This window comes from Bufo bufo, chromosome 11 (assembly GCF_905171765.1).
Source record: "Bufo bufo chromosome 11, aBufBuf1.1, whole genome shotgun sequence".
In the NCBI taxonomy this organism is placed as follows: domain Eukaryota; kingdom Metazoa; phylum Chordata; class Amphibia; order Anura; family Bufonidae; genus Bufo; species Bufo bufo.
This window is the reverse complement of record NC_053399.1, coordinates 50066704-50085431: the sequence shown is the minus strand read 5'-3', so window position 1 is coordinate 50085431 and position 18728 is coordinate 50066704. Positions and strand designations below refer to the sequence as shown.

The following is an 18728-nucleotide window of genomic DNA, read 5'->3' as shown; positions in this document are numbered from 1 at the left end:
GGGGGTCCGTTATGTTTCCGCTCAGATGATTTTGGAGCAGAGACAAAAGTAATGCGCGCAGAAATCTAACGGACCCCATTATAGTCTGTGGGGTCTGTAGGCTCTGTTCGCCTCAGTTATGTGCCGAATCCGTCCTTTCCGTTCTCCTGCTCCTAAAGGCTGAGCGGCGATGTGAACGAAGCCTAAGAGAATGTGGAACGCACAGGGAACGTATCCGTACTTTGCGGACCGCAGTAATGTACGCGGTGTCCACGAGGCTTCAGTATGGGGATGTGCTGCAGTAAACCCGTCATGTGCTTCCGTATTTATGCAGATCCTCATTTTTTCTTGTTTACCTCAATTTTAACGTAAACGGCACTAAACACGGGCCGGGGCTGCAGCAGTGGTCCTGCTTTTAGGCTGTGTTCACATGGAACTGAAAAGCTGCAGATTTGCTGTCAATGATTCTGTACAATATTAACGCTTTGCAGAAACCGCTGCTGGTCCTTGGATGTCTTCTGCGGTTTTGGCCCCATTCGCTGGTACCAAGAAGGGACATGTCCTGTAGGAGGGGGCCGCTATGTGACCACCCTTTATATTTCCCTGACAATTCACTTCTGGTTTTGGCTGAAGAACTGCACCAAAACCGTCCAGGAGGAACGTGCGTTACTGCGCTGTGTGACCCCTGCCTTGTTGTCTGAACCTTCTAACCCTCCTATTCCCTGAGTGGCCGCAGCACAGAGGATTTTCAGCATTCTCCCTGAGGAGATGAGGACAAGTGCATGACGTGAAGTGTTAAGGGGGCGGATAGAGCGGCGCCCCGGCCGGGAGCGGCGCTGAGCGGCGGCCAATGGTGAGGGAGGCGCCCGGGCAGAGCTCAGCTGGCAGACATTTAAACGAGAGACAGGCCGGCGCTGCGGCAATTTGTAGCCTGGATCTGAAGGGTTTCATCCTCCCGCATGGACAGCACAGCAAGGAGACAAGTCCTGTGAGGCAGGAGCCGCACACTATCCGCACAGGTAACGCGCCGTGTGATGCAGTCTGGACTGTGAGACCTTTCATGCAGATGTCTCCACCTGACAGTTCTCTTATTGGGGACTGTATGACCCTTGAGGTCCCTGCTCTAGTATTAGGGGACCCCCAGACGGGGACCCCCAGACCCCACAATCCTGCTGGGGCTCAGCTGTTACAGGGCCCCATTAGGTTCTGATGGCTGACCCTAAGATTAGTGACCCATGCCTGATGGAGAGACCTCTTCTACTTAGGAGGGCCCTTCAGTTTTATCCTTTCCTCCATACATATCGCACTATATGTCCTGACCTTCTGACTGCCGCCCTACAGAATCACTAGGATCCTACCTGTAGTGATACAGGAACCAGACCTTTCAGCAATTGTTATAGAAGTCATTTCCAGGCTTTGCACATATGTGGCGGTTCTTTATCCTGACTTATAAGGAGCGTTCTTATATCTACTGTACTGTAATCCTACCTGACCTGTAGTGATATCCATTGGGCGGAATCAGCATTTCAGGAATTGTTATAGAAGTAATTTCCAGGTTTTGCACATACATGGCGGTTCTTTATCCTGATTTATAAGGAGCGATCTAATATCTGGTGTACTGTAATCCTACCTGACCTGTAGTGATATCCATTGGGAGGAATCGTAGTATTTCAGGAATTGTTATATTGGTCATCTCCAGGCTTCTAAGTCTTTGCACGTATATGGCGGTTCTTTATCCTGACTTATAAGGAGCGATCTAATATCTGGTGTACTGTAATCCTACCTGACCTGTAGTGATATCCATTGGGCGGAATCGTAGTATTTCAGGAATTGTTATAGAAGTAATTTCCAAGCTGTCACAGGGGGGTCTTATAAATCTTTGCACGTATGTGGCGGTTCTTTATTCTGATTTATAAGGGCGTTCTTATATCCTACCTGACCTGTAGTGATATCCATTGGGCGGAATCGTAGCATTTCAGGAATTGTTATAGAAGTAATTTCCAGGTTTTGCACATACATGGCGGTTCTTTATCCTGATTTATAAGGAGCGATCTAATATCTGGTGTACTGTAATCCTACCTGACCTGTAGTGATATCCATTGGGAGGAATCAGCATTTCAGGAATTGTTATATTGGTCATTTCCAAGCTGTGACGGGGGGTCTTATAAATCTTTGCACGTATGTGGCGGTTCTTTATTCTGACTTTTATAAGGGGCGCTCTTATATCTACTGTACTGTAATCCTACCTGACCTGTAGTGATATCTATTGGGAGGAATCATAGCATTTCAGGAATTGTTATATCAGTCATCTCCAGGCTTATAAATCTTTGCACATACATGGCGGTTCTTTATTCTGACTTATAAGGGGCGTTCTTATATCCACTGTACTGTAATCATATCTGCCTGTAGTGATATCCATTGGGAGGAATGGTAGATTATGGCACATTTCAGGATCTGTTGGATTAGTCATTTCCAGGCGGCACATATATGACTGTTCTTTATCTGGGCGTCTAAGGGGAGATCTTATATCCACTGTACGGTAATCGTACCTGACCTGTAGTGATACGGGAATCGTACCGATTCAGGAATTGTTATATTAGTCACTTCCAAGCTCACAAGTCTTTGCACATATAAGTCGGAATAAAAAACTGCCATATAAGGGGCGATCTAATATCTGGTGTACTGTAATCCTATCTTATCCATTGGAAGGAATCCTAGGGTATGGCCCACGTCTTTAGGAATTGTTGTATTCATCATCTCCAGGCTTATAAATCTTTGCACATATACGGCGGCTCTTTAAGGGGCGATCTTATATCCTGTGTACTGACGGCAGGATGATTCCATTTACTGCACTCGTAGATCCTTCTAGCACAAAGCGATGTGAAAGTCGATGAGTTTTCAAGATTAATGTTGTTTTTTTTTTTTCTTTTAATTTGATGGGCAACGGATTAGGAACCTGTTAGTTGATATCTGTTGCACAGAAAACGTACTGCAAAAAAAAAACCACCGTCGGTGTGAAGGCAGCCTGGCCAGATGATTGGTGCAGGCCGTAGGCTGGGTTTCCATGTAAGCTAAGGGCATGTGTGGCGGAGCCGTGAATCCTGAGCGTGATTGCTAGTAATGGTCCACGTGCGCAGCGGACATGGCGGTCTTCCGTTATACAGATAAATACTCTACGTTACTTCATCGAGGGACTCTTTACACCAGGAGTTGAGTACCGTAAATCAGGTTCTCTTTGGCTTTTGCACATCTTCATTCAGGGCTGGACGACCCCCAGGAGCCGGGTATAAATGTTTCTAGAGATTCCTTCATTTTTGGGTTGTTCTATCTGAAAGATATTCTTGTTACCTGCGTTTAAGAAAAAAAAAAAATGTCTCTAAAAATAAAGTATTTGACTCCTAAAATGTAAAAACAAATTGGCTCCAGATGTAGTAGTGCTGAGTTTGTCATTTGGCGCAGCACGCTGTGATGTATTATCCCCGGCTGTAATCTGTACGGGTCTCCTAGCTCATAATGGTCAATAATCTTCCATTTGTACACGTTAAGCAAGAATCAAACTCACAGGCCACCTGCACACGGATGTTGTTGGTTTCCGTGTCCCTTCCAATTTTTATTTTTTTTTGCGGATAGGATGCGAACCCATTAATTTCAATGGGTCCGCAAAAAATGCGGACAGCACACAGTGTGCTGTCCGCATCCCTCTGTCCGTTCCGTAGCCCCGCAAAAAAATAAATAGAACGTGTCCTATTCTTGTCCGTTTTTAGGCATTGTTACAATGGCTCCGCAAAAAACAAACAAAACGGATGGCATACAGATGTATGCAAAACGCATCCGGTCGTGTAAATGTCGCCTTATCCTGAGAGAACCCTGCTGTATCCCGTTTTTATATCTGAGAATGAAGTATTACATGGGAAGGCAGCGTCGTAGGCAGATTCCTAATGATTCATTCACGCGTCCATGTCCGTGCTTAAGTCAGTGAGAAGGTGGTCAGTGAAGCTGTCCGTGTGTCCGTTTTTTGCTGTCCGTGTGTCACTGACGCCGCACAGCTGAAAAATAATTTTCAAAGCATCTCCTCCTAATGATCAGCGAAACATGGATGGCATCCCTGGTTTAGAGGGACCGATAGACTATAAGGGGTGTGACGGATCTGTGAACACGGACAAAATAGAGCATGCATCCGTGCTAAAAACACGGACAGGGCTAAAACACTGTCTGAATGGGCACATTAAAATGAATGGGCACGTACGTACAGCACACGTATGGGGAACACTGGGGCTTAATATTTGTCAATCTTTGTGTCAGTACATACTGCCTTGCAGTTTGTTATAAAATGTAGAAAATGACCATTTTGGTTTGTGTCTAAAACCTGGTAATGGGATGTTTTCTTCAGCCTGGGCATGGATTACCATAGATAATATGGCCGCCAGGCGGCATCGGAGGTCCAGCTTTCTCTTCTTTTTGCATATAAGTAGGACGGCCACGGAAACCTCAGCCAGAAATGTCTACGTGTGACGTCACTACGCGCTCCTTAAGGGTTTGTTCACACCTTGTAGAAAATCAGTAGAACCCCACCCCCCCACACACACCAAATGGTGCATTTTTGTCGCAGAGATGCCGCTGACGTGATGAGGATTTAACTCTTTACATTGCAAAGGGTGAAAATCCGCAGCGTGAATTGACATGCCGCAGATTTAAAATCGGGCCCGTTTTGGCTGCAGATTTTTTCCGCCTGATCGGGATCAGCATAGCTTAAAAAACTCATTCACTTTGCTGGCGCTGTACAATACCGCGGATGCAATATCCGAAAATCCATGCTGATAAATCTGCAGCGTATCAGTCACATGTGGATGGACCCTTATCCTGGCAGCTTTTTGGCTGTGACTGCAGATCCGTCCCACACGTGTGTGTCGGGGGGGTTGGGGTTGGGGTTGTTCCTGCAGCATGTGCATATATTTTTGCAAATCCGGTTCCAAGTATCAAACAGTCCCAGAAATTGCTGCACCCTTATGGGGGCGCATGTCTGGCACCATTGATGTTTTGCGCACAAGGGGAGCCCAGGTACACATTGCAGATTTATTCCGAGGCGCGTACTATACAGCAGAGCGCAGTAAATTGACTTGCGTTGACTGTGATATTTCACGTCTCTTAAAAAAGGCAATTTTAGGCCTCATGCACACGACCGTTGTTGGGTTCCGTGTCCGTTGTCCCGTTTTCCGTGATTTTCTGCGGACCCATTGACTTTCAATGGGTCCGTTGAAAACTCGGAAAATGCACCGTTTGTCATCCGCGTCCGTGATCTGTGTTTCCAGTCCGTGAAAAAAATATGACCTGTCCTATTTTTTTCACGGACAACGGTTCGCGGACCCATTCAAGTCAATGGGTCCGTGAAAAAACACGGAGGCACACAAGATTGTCATCCGCGTCCGTGATCCGTGTCTGTTTTTTTCCTATCATTTTCAAGGCAAACTTGACTTAGATTTTTTTTTCACTTTTCATGTCTGGTGATCCTCCAAAAATCAAGGAAGACACACGGAAACAAAAACTGAAACGGATCACGGAACAACGGAACCCCGTTTTGCGGACCGTGAAAAAATACTGTCGTGTGCATGAGGCCTTAGGATAACTGTATATTTTCAGTGCCGTAGGTTTACTTGCAGTCTGTGGAGAACTACAAATAACATGATAACACAATATTCTCATCAGCAAACCTGGCACTGCTACATCTGTTCATGGTGATGACTGTTATCAGTGGTTTTACATAGGACTGCATACAGACTGACTGAGATGGGTTCTCCCTAGTCTGTTGAGATCTATACATATGTAGCAGAGTTGCATTTGTCATTTAACCTCTTGTTAGATTATTTCGTAGCTTCCCCTGCCGATCTAGGACGTTACCGCGCAGACGTCTCCGGTATTGGATAGTCATTCTGTAAGCATTCCTCTCGATTAGTAGGTTTCTTGGACTGATTATGGAGCTCAGGGACTGGAGAAGCCATAAAACCGCCCTGTGACTGTCGGGAGGCTGTGAAGATTCGGTTCTGTCCACGGATCATAAGCAGAGGTCAGAGGTCTCCTCACTACTTTTACAGTCCTTGCACTTTCACGACCTCCTATTCCTCAGTGTCTCCTGAAGGAATGCCTCCGACTAGACCGGCGGACTGGACCTTCCTAGGTAGTCTCCTTAGGCTGGGGCTGCAGCATTGGGCAGTCATTTCAGAATTCTCATCCACATGCTGCGTAAAAAAAAAATAAAAAAAAAATAAAATAAAAAACGCAGCAGAAAAACTGCAGTATTGCGGATTTCAAATCTGCAATATGTCAATTTATCCTGCAGAATACATTTATTTCATGCTTTTCTGCAACAAAATCCGCAGCGTGTGCATGTACCCTTTGGTGCCAGCCTAAAGCCTCATTCACACGTCAGTGTTCCACGTGCATGTGCCGTACGTATTCTTCATGGACGCGCTGTCACACATCACACACAATAAAATGAATGGGTACACGCATCAGTTTTTTACCACGGTCCGTGTTTTTAGCACAGATGCACGCTCTCTATTTTGTCCGTGTTCACGGATCCATCACGCCTATTATAGTTTATGGGCCCGTGAAAACCACGGCTGCAACATGGATGCCATCTGTGTTTCACGGATCATTAGGAAGAGATGCTTTTAAAATAATTTTTCAGCTGTTCAGTGTCGGTGAAACACGGACAGCAAAAAACGGACACACGGACCATCACAGGCAGCTTCACGGAGGCATCACTGACCACCTTTTCACGGACGTGTGAGGCTTAATAGTGCGGTGTTTTACTTTTGTGTTGTGTCCACAAGACGAGTAATACATGGTTCTAATTACATTGCTGCATCCGAGCAGCTGGAATGAAGGGTCCGACACATGGGGTATAGTATTGGAAAGCATCATAAAGGCTACTTTCACACTAGCGTTTTGGTTTCCGTTTGTGGGATCCGTTCAGGGCTCTCACAAGCGGTCCAAAACGGATCAGTTTTGCCCTAATGCATTCTGAATGGAAAAGGATCCGCTCAGAATGCATCAGTTTGCCTCCGATCAGCCTCCATTCCGCTCTGGAGGAGGACACCAAAACCTTCAGCGTTTGTCTGTCCGCCTTGTGGTGCGGAGCCAAACGGATCCGTCCTGACACACAATGTAAGTCGATAGGGATGGATCCGTTTCCTCTGACACATCAGAAAACAGATCTGTCCCCTGTTGACTTTCAGTGGTGTTCAAGACGGATCCGTCATGGCTATTGAAGACCTAATACAACCGGATCCGTTCATGACGGATGTATGCGGTTGTATCATTGTAACGGAATGGTTTTTGCAGATCCATGACTGATCCGCAAAAAACGCAAATGTATAAGTAGCCTTATATATATTATCCACAAATGTAAGGCTCCGTATATGATCTGTATGCCATGGATTTACAGGACTGCCACTGAAAAAGAAAAGCATGCCACGTGTTATACAGATTTGGTTTTTATTATATGGGATGCCCTGATATTGTAAAGAGGCGTTCATACTTGTCAATATCGCTGGTAAAAACGTATGCCAGTGCGAGCCAGATGTATGCTAGAGCAGGGATGGCCAACCTGCGGCCCTCCAGCTGTTGCAGAACTACAACTCCCAGCATGCCTGGACAGCCTACACCCTGTGCTAGAGGATACTTCAAACCCATTCTAACAGGGATCAGGAACCTTCAACACTCCAGCTGCTGTGAAACTACAACTCCCAGCGTGCAAACGTACTCGGCTGTTCTTCTAACTCCCAAAGAAGTTTAAGGAGGATTCTGGGAGTTGTAGTTTCAGAACAGCTGGAGTGCTGGAGGTTGCTGATCCCTGCATTATAGGCTATGCAGATAGTCCGCATCCCCGAGCCTGGTCCTCATGTGATCCTGTTCAGTAGATCCCATGCACCTTAAAACAAGGTCAGGTTTAACTGCCTTTAAAGAGGAGCCGTCGCCTCTCCCGACATGTCTGTTTTAGCAACTACTCGCATTCACCACGTAATACTATTCCGGAGCATCTGTCCTTATGGCTGTATGTTCCTTTCCTCTATTATTCCTGCCACAAGGTGGTCTGAAGGTACACCTGGGTGTTACCAGTTGGGGTTGTATCCATACATACTCTTGCACTGGTTGGCCAGTGTCACATCCCCAATTAGTCATAAACCCCTGGAAAAGACGAATGGCACAACGGAAGTGTTCCAGAAATTGTTATTTCATGTGGAATACAGTTCAGAGCTGAACCCGGACATACCCTTATTTTCACCCCGGCAGCCCCCCTGAGGCTGGCTTCGGATCATCTCCTGCTCCAATGCGCTCCCTTGTCCTGCGCTAAATCGCACAGGGCACGGGTTCTTTTGTTTTCCATAACACACTGCTGGGTGGAAACTTCTGCCCGGCAATGTGATGTGTTCGGTGACGTCACTGGCTCTGATGGGCGGGCTTTAGCGCTGCACCAGCCGTTTTACTTGCTAGGGCAGCGCTAAATCCCACCCATCAGTGCTGGTGACATCACCGGGGTTCCTGGCAGCCCCATGGAGAGCCCCGGTACGTCACCGGATCTCCAGAAAATGCCTTTGCTCTGCGTGATTTAGCCCAGGGCAAAGGAGAGCATCAGAGCATGAACTGCTCTTTTTAGGGGGGCTGCCGGGGGGGGGGGGGGGGGGGGGGGGATGGAGGTATGTCCGGTTTCAGCTCTGAACCCGGACAACCCCTTTAAGGCAGGAGTAGTAACATGTAGATAAATGTCACATCAGTTTTTTTGCTCTGTTGGTAAATTTTACAAATAAGGAAGGGTTAATAATCTATGAACTGCAGAGGCCTTACACTATTCTATGTATAAGGTATCCTGATTCAGGGTAAGCATAACATAGTGCATGTGTTAAAGGGGTCTTCTGATGACCAGTTATACCCTATGCACTAGACTGGTCCTAGTGGTCGGACCTCCATGGTCAGGAGGTCCCATGTCCCACATTTGATTGGAGTGGGGGGTCGGGTCTGCACAGTCCGCACTGCGTCTCTCCTTTTGAAGGCAATAGGTCTGCCCAATATAGCAGAGTACAACACTGGCAGTCCCATAGAGAGGAGTGTCGTGGCAGTGTGCATGGTCAACCATCATACCACCTACACGGGAAACGGAGGGGACCGGACCCTCCTCGCTTGTCACTAATGGGGGTCACAACATTCAGACCCTCCGCAATCTGTTATCCCCTGGCCTAGTCAGTGGATAAGAGATGATTTGCTGCAACTCGAATTCCCCATTTAAAGAGCTATTGGGGAATATGGTTGTAAATCGGGACTCCCCACCCAGACCCCTGAATGGGCCAGTGCAGAGATTAGCTCGGGTAGACCATGGCCATCACTTCCATGTCTGCCATGCAGTGCTGCTTTTTCTAAGTGTCTGCCCACAGTGATGATAGTAGTTATAATCTGTAGCCTCATTTTGTGATCATGGCCCAATATTTGGGGGGATGGTCTCTTACAACACAACACTCTTTCCAGGAAGAAATACTGAAGTTGCATAACCCTAATCCGGTGACTTCCCAGCTCAAGTGGTGCGATAACAGGGTAAAGGCTCCATAACATTTGGCAGAGGAGAAAAGCGATCTAAAGCTCTGCAGGGTTAATGCGGGAGTTACTTCTGCGTATGAGCTGAGCACGACCAGTAATGACCTTACAACAAGGAGCCGGACACATTGCAGTTCCCAAATATGGTGCAAAATCTGAAATTTAATGTAGGTTTCTCCTCTAAAACTGACAGAGCAGTCCAATAAAGTAATGTATTTCTGAGGCCGGGCCCATGCTGTGGACCGCAAATTGCAGTCTGCAATGCATGGGCATCGACCAGAGGACCGCCGCATGCAGACGCGGACCCGTTTACTTGAATAGGGTCCACGATCCGCATCCGACGGGCCGCACCACACAAAAGTAGTGCATGGGGTTCCGTGCCTACGTTCCGCACTGACCTTCCGGATTACGGACCCATTCTAGTCAATTATTGTTATTGATTGAATCTGAAATACAAATAATCGTCCCCACCCTTAGGCCTCATGCACACAAACGTATTTTGTTTCCGTGACCAAAGGGGGGGAGAACGGCATGGTGAGTTCCATTCTGTCTAACTATAGCTCTGCCGTATTTGCTGCCACCTGCTGGTGAACCAGGCCCATTACATGAACAGTTACATAACATTATTATAAATGCACAATGTATAGGACCTGGACAGAAATACAAAGGATGGCATTATATTAGCCCATTAGAGATAGTAGCAGGGTGCAGATGTAACTGGGGTGTACAGTGTTACACATATAGAGGCAGTTAATACCAGGCACTTACTAATGTATTGTGATTGTCCATATTGCCTCCTTTGCTGACTGGATTCATTTTTACATCACATTGGACACTACATGATAAATAACATTTGCTGAAGTGAGACAACCCCTCTAAGTATGTCTGCATCTGTATGCTCGGGGTGAAGGAAGCCACCGGGGTACATTTGTCAAAACTGGTGTAAAGGAGAACTGGCTTAGTTTCCCAAAGCAACCAATCAGATTTCACCTTTCATATTTCACAGCTCCTTTGGAAAATGAAAGGTGGAATCTAGTTGCTATGGGCAACTAAGCCAGCTCTACTTTACACCAGTTTGATAAATCTCCTCCATTGTCTTTACTGTATCCACATTCAGTCAGGATACTGCTTGTTGTAAAAACGGACGGAAACATCACCCACGTAAATTTAGGCTAAGACTACACGCACACGACCGTATGTGTTTTGCGGTCCTCAAATAGCGGCTACAGAAAAAAAAAAAAAGATGACATCCAAATGTGTTTATTAATATATATATTTTTTGCGGATCCATTGTAACAATGCTAAAACAGACAAGTATATAGGAACATGTTCTATATATATATATATATATTTTTTTGCAGGGCTACGGAACAGACATACGGATAGCACACTGTGTGCTGTCCGCATTTTTTGCAGACCCATTGAAATGAATGGGTCCGCAAAAATGAAAAACGGAACGGACACGGAAACAAAATACGTTTGTGTGCTTAAAGGGACACTGACAGGGCCAATAAGCATATTGAGGTATATATATGGCAGTACAGGTCTTATAATGGGTATTACAATCATCTAAGTATCCCCCCTGTCCACATTATACATACAGTAAACTTAAGTTTTATAACCTGCTCCAACGGTCTTCAATCTGCCCAAGGGGCGGCGTTTCACCTCTCTTGCGCCCAGCCAGCCTCCCCCCAACTGCCGGTTTGAAGCGCCGCCCAGCTCATGAATATTCAGTTTGCTGGGCGGCTTCTGCGGTCCCCGCTCTGAACCGCTGCGCTTAACAGTGCCCGGCGCATGCACCGGATCTTGTGAAGTCCGGTACAGTAAGCGCCGCCCAGCTCATCAATATTCACTTCGCTGGGCGGCGCTTACTGTCCCCGACTTCACAAGATCCGGCGCATGCGCAGGGCACTGTTAAGCGCAGCGCTTCAGAGCGGGGACCGCAGAAGCCGCCCAGCAAACTGAATATTCATGAGCTGGGCGGCGCTTCAAAGCGGCAGTTGGGGGAGGCTGGCTGGGCGCAAGAGAGGTGAAACGCCGCCCCTTGGGCAGATTGAAGACCGTTGGAGCAGGTTATAAAACTTAAGTTTACTGTATGTATAATGTGGACAGGGGGGATACTTAGATGATTGTAATACCCATTATAAGACCTGTACTGCCATATATATACCTCAATATGCTTATTGGCCCTGTCAGTGTCCCTTTAAAGGGACACTGACAGGCCCTATAAACATATTTAGTTATTCCTATGCAGTCATAGATCTATTAAAGTGTATTCCAATGATATAAGAGTACCCCCTGTCCGCATTGTAAACCATGTAAAAACAACTTTATATTCATCTGTCAATCACATTTCTTTATGCCCAAGGGGCGTTTTTTCTCATACCTTTGTGCCCAGCCGCGCCTCAACTGTCGCTTCCTAGCGCCGCCCAGCTCATTATTATTCACTGCGCTGGGCGGCTCTTACATTCCCCGATCCTGTCAGTTCCCGCGCATGCCCGATAGATACTTATGGGTATCGGCCTCAATCGGACCATCTGCGCATGCGCCGGCACCCTCCCAAGCCTGTAATTGAATCCAGCGCTCTTCTCTCGGGTGACAGGATCGGGGAATGTAAGAGCCGCCCAGCGCAGTGAATAATAATGAGCTGGGCGGCGCTAGGAAGCGACAGTTGAGGCGCGGCTGGGCGCGAAGGTAGGAGGAAAAATGCCCCTCGGGCATAAAGGAATGTGATTGACTGACAGATGAATATAAAGTTGTTTTTACATGGTTTACAATGCGGACAGGGGGTACTCTTATATCATTGGAATACACTTTAATAGATCTATGACTGCATAGGAATATCTAAATATGTTTATAGAGCCTGTCAGTGTCCCTTTAAGGGTGAAGACGATTATTTTGTATTTCAGATTCAATCAATAACAATCATTTCCAGAGCAAGGTACCATTCGGAACTGAAGCAGAGTTCGCATCCAAGTTTAAAATCAAATACTGAAGTTATTTACCGAAATATCGCGAGATTTCGCGAATAACTGACTCCGCCTCATCGGATGCCCGACATTTTATTGCTGTGCGGAGACGGATCTCTGTACGGCATTAATCCAAAGTTTTGAGCGAAGTTACTTCGGATCTAGGCTCTAAAGCTCACTTCACTCATCCCTCGTTACTGTCTTGTATCTTTTTAATAAATCTTCTTTTAGCTCTTTCACATTAGTATGGTATGTGGTGCTCTGCGTGATTAGATCTTCGGGCTGGGAGAGAACTAGGTCATCCTGGATACATTAGTTGCTGCATGTTGAGTGGAGTTGTTTTGGAGCTGATAGGAGTGGCAGTAGCCATGCTTGATTCTGCTGATGAAATGCCTGCCCTGTGAGAATTGGTGCGGTGTTCTCTAGAAACGACTTCTATTCTTTATGCAGATGAAGGCTTCAATGCACCGAGAGGGGATAAGCCCCGCCCCTTAGTGCACTGGAACCCGTATTTGCATAAATTTATAATTTATTTGGCAGGATCAACCCCATCAGGTTTAATAGAGTTGATCCTGCTGACAGGGGCTCTTTAAGGGAAATGGATGTTGAACCCAAAAATTTGTTGTTAAAGGGGTTATCCCATGATTAATGTTTAAAATGAAAATCCTACATAGTCTAGTACATGACGACGTCTTTGCCCAGCCCTTTATCAGAGGGCTCGTCTGTTCTGCTGCAGTTGAAGGATGGAACTGAGCATGTGCGTCCACCTCCGTGAGGTGGACAGAGACATAAGAAAAGCGCAAACAGCAGGTGGCGCTATACAGAGAGATTTCATTGAATAACTCAGTAATACATTTTTAATTACATGCAATTACAAAAGTATTTAGATCCAGGTGCTGGGTTGAAAACTGTTATATTAAATACTAAATAAATTAGATACTTAAACTGGCTAAACAAATGTGTTCTTTACCCGAGACCCCATCCCCCCTCTCCGTCCTACTACATGTCAGACTGAAAAACATTCCCTTTAGGAAACGCAGACTTTTCCTTTACCTCACGGCTGCTGCAAAATCGCTTACACCACAATATTGGAATCAAAAAACACCACCGGCCGTTTCACAGTGACTAAATAAGGTCCACCATATTTACCACACGGAGGGACGGTCAGCCTGGGAGAAAAGATCCCACACGACATTTCCAAAAATATGGGAAGATTGGTTACCCTTCCGAAATACTACACCAGCACTTAACATGCTTTCTAACATATCTGAAACACCGAACTGTTCTATTTTCTCTTGAAGATGTTTGGCTTCTCATCTAAAGGGCTTTCTCAATTAGATGCCTATTAGGCCTCATGCACATGAACATAGTTTGGATCCGCATCCCAGCTGCATTTTTTTTTGCGGGTCGGATGTGGACCCATTCACTTAACCGCGTGCTGTCCGCATCTGCCATTCCGTTCCGTGGCCCCACAAACAAATAGAACATGTCTTGTTCTTGTCCGTAATGCAGACAAGGATAGCACTGCTCTATTCAGGGCCCGATGATCCGTTCTGCAAAATGCGGAACGCACACGACCTGGATCGGTGTTTTGCGGAACATATGACATCCTTTTTTTTCTTTAGGAAAATCTTATCTTTTGTGATTTTCTTTATTTTCAAATGGAGGATCCAGACCAAACGTGTTTCGGGACATTAGGGTATCGCTGCATCTACAAATATCTGAACTATTAAAATATTTATTTATTCCTATGCATATTGAATAAGTTATCAAAAAGTCATACGTACCACAAAAATGGTACCGATAAAAACTACAGTTCGTCCTGCAAAAAACAAGCCCTCATACAGCTCTGTGGATGGAAGTATAAAAAGTTATGGCTGCCAGAAATTGGCGCTGCATAGAGAATTTAGATTTAGACTTCCTTTAGGTCTTCTCACAGGATAATTATATGTTGCCTATTATCTGTTACAGATGTCGGTGTAATTTCTATGCTTATTATCTTTTATATACTATCTTCTCAGCTAAGTTACATCCAAATGTTGGAACCTCACCCCATGTGATTTTCTGTTTTGCTTTATGCATATACTGTATTTTTTATGTTATGCCTTATGACGATCTAGGACAGCGGTCTCCAGCACGCGGCTCTCCAGCTGTTGCAAAACCACAACTCCCGGCCACCCCTGAGAGCGCTAGGAAAGGACGTGATGTTACAAAGCACGTTCGTTAATGCTGTAGAACTACATGAGAACTGCCTTGTGGGATCAGTCATCCACCTAAATATTACTGGTACTGTGCAACCCTCTGGGACTTGTGCATTGTGTCTGCCTCTTCTGTGGAGAGCTTCACATAGCAGCATCGTAGGCCAGAGGTTGTCCTACCTATAGAGCTGTAATAGAAAATTATGAAGAACTATCCTCGACTATGAATGAAATAGAATGTAGAGTCAATGTAGGCTTTAATTCTTATTGACTATTATCTCGCCCTTCTGCAACTCGGTTCACTGTTCTTATAAATCATTGTACTATGTACAGTTTTTATTTTTAATACTAGATCTACTTTTTAAATATGCTTTTGAGTGTAAGATCGAAGAAACCGAATACTATAGCCATCGGACTACAGATCCATCATACGTCTATGCGTATAAGCCTTTGTCCGTTCACTGGTCCTGCACCTTGCAGTCCTCCAGGGGCGGATTGGCCATAGACCTTACAGGGAAATTTCCCGGTGGGCCGTTGCCCAGGGGCCCTCCTCACGGCCGGCCAGTGGAAGTTTTTGGCGATGTATTTGTGCTGCTGGCAGTATTTTGTGACGGACTGTGGTATTTGGCTCTGTTGGGCTGGTACAATGTGCTGCAATATGGTATTGTTGGCCCTGCCTTCCATCGATGTGGACCCAACTACAAAACGCGGCCACTTTTCGTTTTTATGATTTTTTCTTTTCAGGGCCGCTTTAAGTTCCCAGTCCGCCCCTGCAGTCACCGTTTCTGTTACACTGTAGTAGTTTGTTACAGAGGTATTTATGCTGTTTCTGATATGATTGATTCTTTAAAATATCTGGTGCATTTTAATGTTTTTAGTGTTTTTAATCTGTATGGGCCTAGTCATGCAATACTTTTGCAGTGTGTGAACCATCCGGTAAGCAGTTGCGCTAAGTTCACACACAATGGAACCACTTTGACATTGATTTTGTTGTTTGACGAAATTTGGAGGAAATATTCACATGCCGTAGATTGGAAAATACATGCAGATGTATGTGAATGGGATTTGTTTTTTATGCTGTACGTTGTTGTAGGACTTCGCAATAGAACTGCAACAACGTTGTCGTGTCAGCCCTGCAGGGTCCAATACTCTACCACCTGCAAGACATCGCTGGATGTGGTCCACGTAATTCTTGAGAATAGAGATTGGCGGGGCACTCCATTTGGTCACCACTGCTCTGCCATAACACCGCCTGGCACCTCCTCTTGTTTGACAGTCCCTGAGAGATCAGTCCCGGTAGTAATGGTGCAGTGGGACCTGACCATGGTGCCCAAAAAGTACATAAAAATGAAAATAATAATTTCTCAGGATTAGGTCATGTGGTATGGTTGTTTTGAGGCACATGCCCTACATGGGGGTATGCTTACTTTGAAAATAATTTTGGAGGTGATGGACTCCCTTTAAGAACAAGAAGGGGCAAAAATTTGGAATGGGGAGTAGGAAGAAGAGTGGCCCATTTAGGGTACAATGACATGTTCTTATCACAGTTGCTGATGGATGGTCGGCGCACTGAGCACATAAATGTTCTCTAGGTGTTACGATCTCCCAACAGGAGAGCCTGAGGGTGCCTGATGGAGCCACTGTAAGCTTCACGTGTAATAATCCTCCAGGTTCTAACCTTCAAAAAACTAGAGTAAGTTGTAACATTGCAGTTAGGGATTGTCTGTGAAGATCTGCGCCGTCCATGAAGATCAGGGTGTGTGAAGGGACAGTGATGGCAGCTCCAGTACAAATGTATGACGTGCTGGAAATAAGTCACTTCTGATGTGCTCCCCGCTTGTATTCATTTTGGGGCACTTTCACACTTGCTTTATTCTTTTCCGGTATTGAGTTCTGTCCTAGGGGCTCAATACCGGAATAAACTGATCAGTTTTATCCTAATGCATTCTGAATGGAGAGCATTCCGTTCAGCATGCATTAAGATGCATCAGTTCAGTCACTGTACGTTTTTTTGGCCGGAGAAAATACCACAGCATGCTGCAGTATTTTCTCAGTCCAAAATTTCGGAACACACGCCGGATCCAGCATTAATTTCCATTGAAATGCATTAATGCCGGATCCGACCCCAAGTGTTCCGGAAAAACGGATCTGGTTTTGCGGTCTACACAAAATGGGGAAAAAGATAAATACCGGATCCGTTTTTCCGGGATGACAACCAGAGAGACAGATCCGGTATTGCAATGCATTTGTGAGCCGGATTCGAAACAGTCTACAAATGCTGTCAGTTTGCATACACATTGCCGGATCTGACAGGCAGTTCTGGCGACGGAACTGCCTGCCGGAATCTAGTGACGCTAGTGTGAAAGTACCCTTACACAGCAGTGGTTCTTGTATCATATTTCTGTACAGTGCCACACACAATACAGTTCACCCTGCAAAATAAGTTGTCATATGGCTTCACATCCACAAATACAGTAAATATAGTTATCGGCAAAAATAATAATCGAGAAATCAATAATCGTCCTTAAATTTAAAATCGATTAATTTAATTATTTTTGGCAGAATTGCCCAGTCCTAATGGGTTGTTTCCTGGCATTTTTGTGGCAACAATACTAAAATGGCCATGCTGCTTTTTACCTGCTTACTGAGGAAACCTTCCACCGCCGTTTATTTAGGTAGAATAACCAAAAACGCTCTACCCCAAAGGCATGAACGCCATGTGTTGCTATACAGGGTTACAGGCTGTCCAGAAATTCCTGGACAGTACGTAAAAATGGGCATCTTATTATTTTCTTCCCGTATTAGTGAAAAAAAATGGATATCTGTGATATTTTTGAGGTGGGTTTTACTTGTGCAGGTTATTTTTGTGATTTTTCAGTTCATACTGGTACTGTAATACGTTCTTGGGGTCCATTCACACATCCGTGTGTGTTTGCAGATCCGCAAAACACGGACACTGGCAATGTGCGTTCCGCATTTTGTGGACCGCACATTGCCGGCACTAATAGAATATGCCTATTCTTGTCCGCAATTGCGGACAAGAATAGGGCAGGTTCTATTTTTTTCGGGAACGGAAATGCAGACAGCTGCATAATGTAAATGATTCTCTGTTATGTCTAGTACAGAGCCCGAGAGGGCGGTATAGGATTAATGTACCGTGCACTGCCCCCGGATGCAGGCGGTTGTATTACTGTAACGGAAGCGTTTTTGCAGATCCATGACTGATCTGCAAAAAACGCTAATGTGAAAGTAGCCTTAACCTGCATAACAGTATAGCTGATTGATCTGGTGGTTTCTATTCTAAAGGTTGTCCCACAAAAAATATTTTACAGTTTTCAAACCAGCACCTGGATCTGAATTATTTTGTAATGCATGTAATTAAAAGTTTAGCATAGTCGCTGAGCTATCTAATAAATATCTGTATTGCCCCATCTGCTGTCTTTATTTCTTTGTCCTGCTCGCTGAGATGACCAGTGATGTGAGGAGACGAGGACTTTCCCATTAGGAAGTCTGGAGACATTTTGTAGGAATAGAATCCAGACCAGCATCGATATTGGCTTTGTTTACTCTAGAAAAGTGGCGCCTCTAAGGTGATTTAATTAAGTTGTATAAATATATCCGGTCCCTGAACAAGAATCTCCGCAAACCTGTCCATCAGCCATGCTGTAACGGGGCCGTCCCATTCATTCTCAGATGGAGGGGCTGTATATATTGGGCTGACTTACTAATGTAGATTGTGGTCATTCTTTATACCTTGGGGCAAAACAAAGCTGTCATTAATTTGAAAATAAACTTTCATGATCTCCACAGTCAGGTCTCTGTAAACATGGCCGTTCGCTGCTGTCTCATGTATATATTGCGAAGAAGGCAAAGGTATGACACCTCTATGGTCAATACAAAAGGTGACCTTTATTAAATGTGGCACATCTATTTTTTGGCAGAAATTTATTACAATTTTGGCACGTTTCTTTTAGCACAAAATTCTGCCACACTTGGC

The 18728-nt window shown here is 45.3% G+C and overlaps 1 protein-coding gene across 1 annotated transcript in view; it reads left to right on the top strand.

Annotated features, from left to right (window-relative positions):
• Positions 1 to 843: 843 nt before the first annotated feature.
• Positions 844 to 18728, top strand: part of GREM1 (gremlin 1, DAN family BMP antagonist) — a 49407-nt gene continuing 31522 nt past the window's right edge. The window contains exon 1 of the mRNA XM_040411772.1: positions 844 to 998. The gene's annotated coding sequence lies outside the window, so the exon portion shown is untranslated. The remainder of the gene's footprint in view (positions 999 to 18728) is intronic.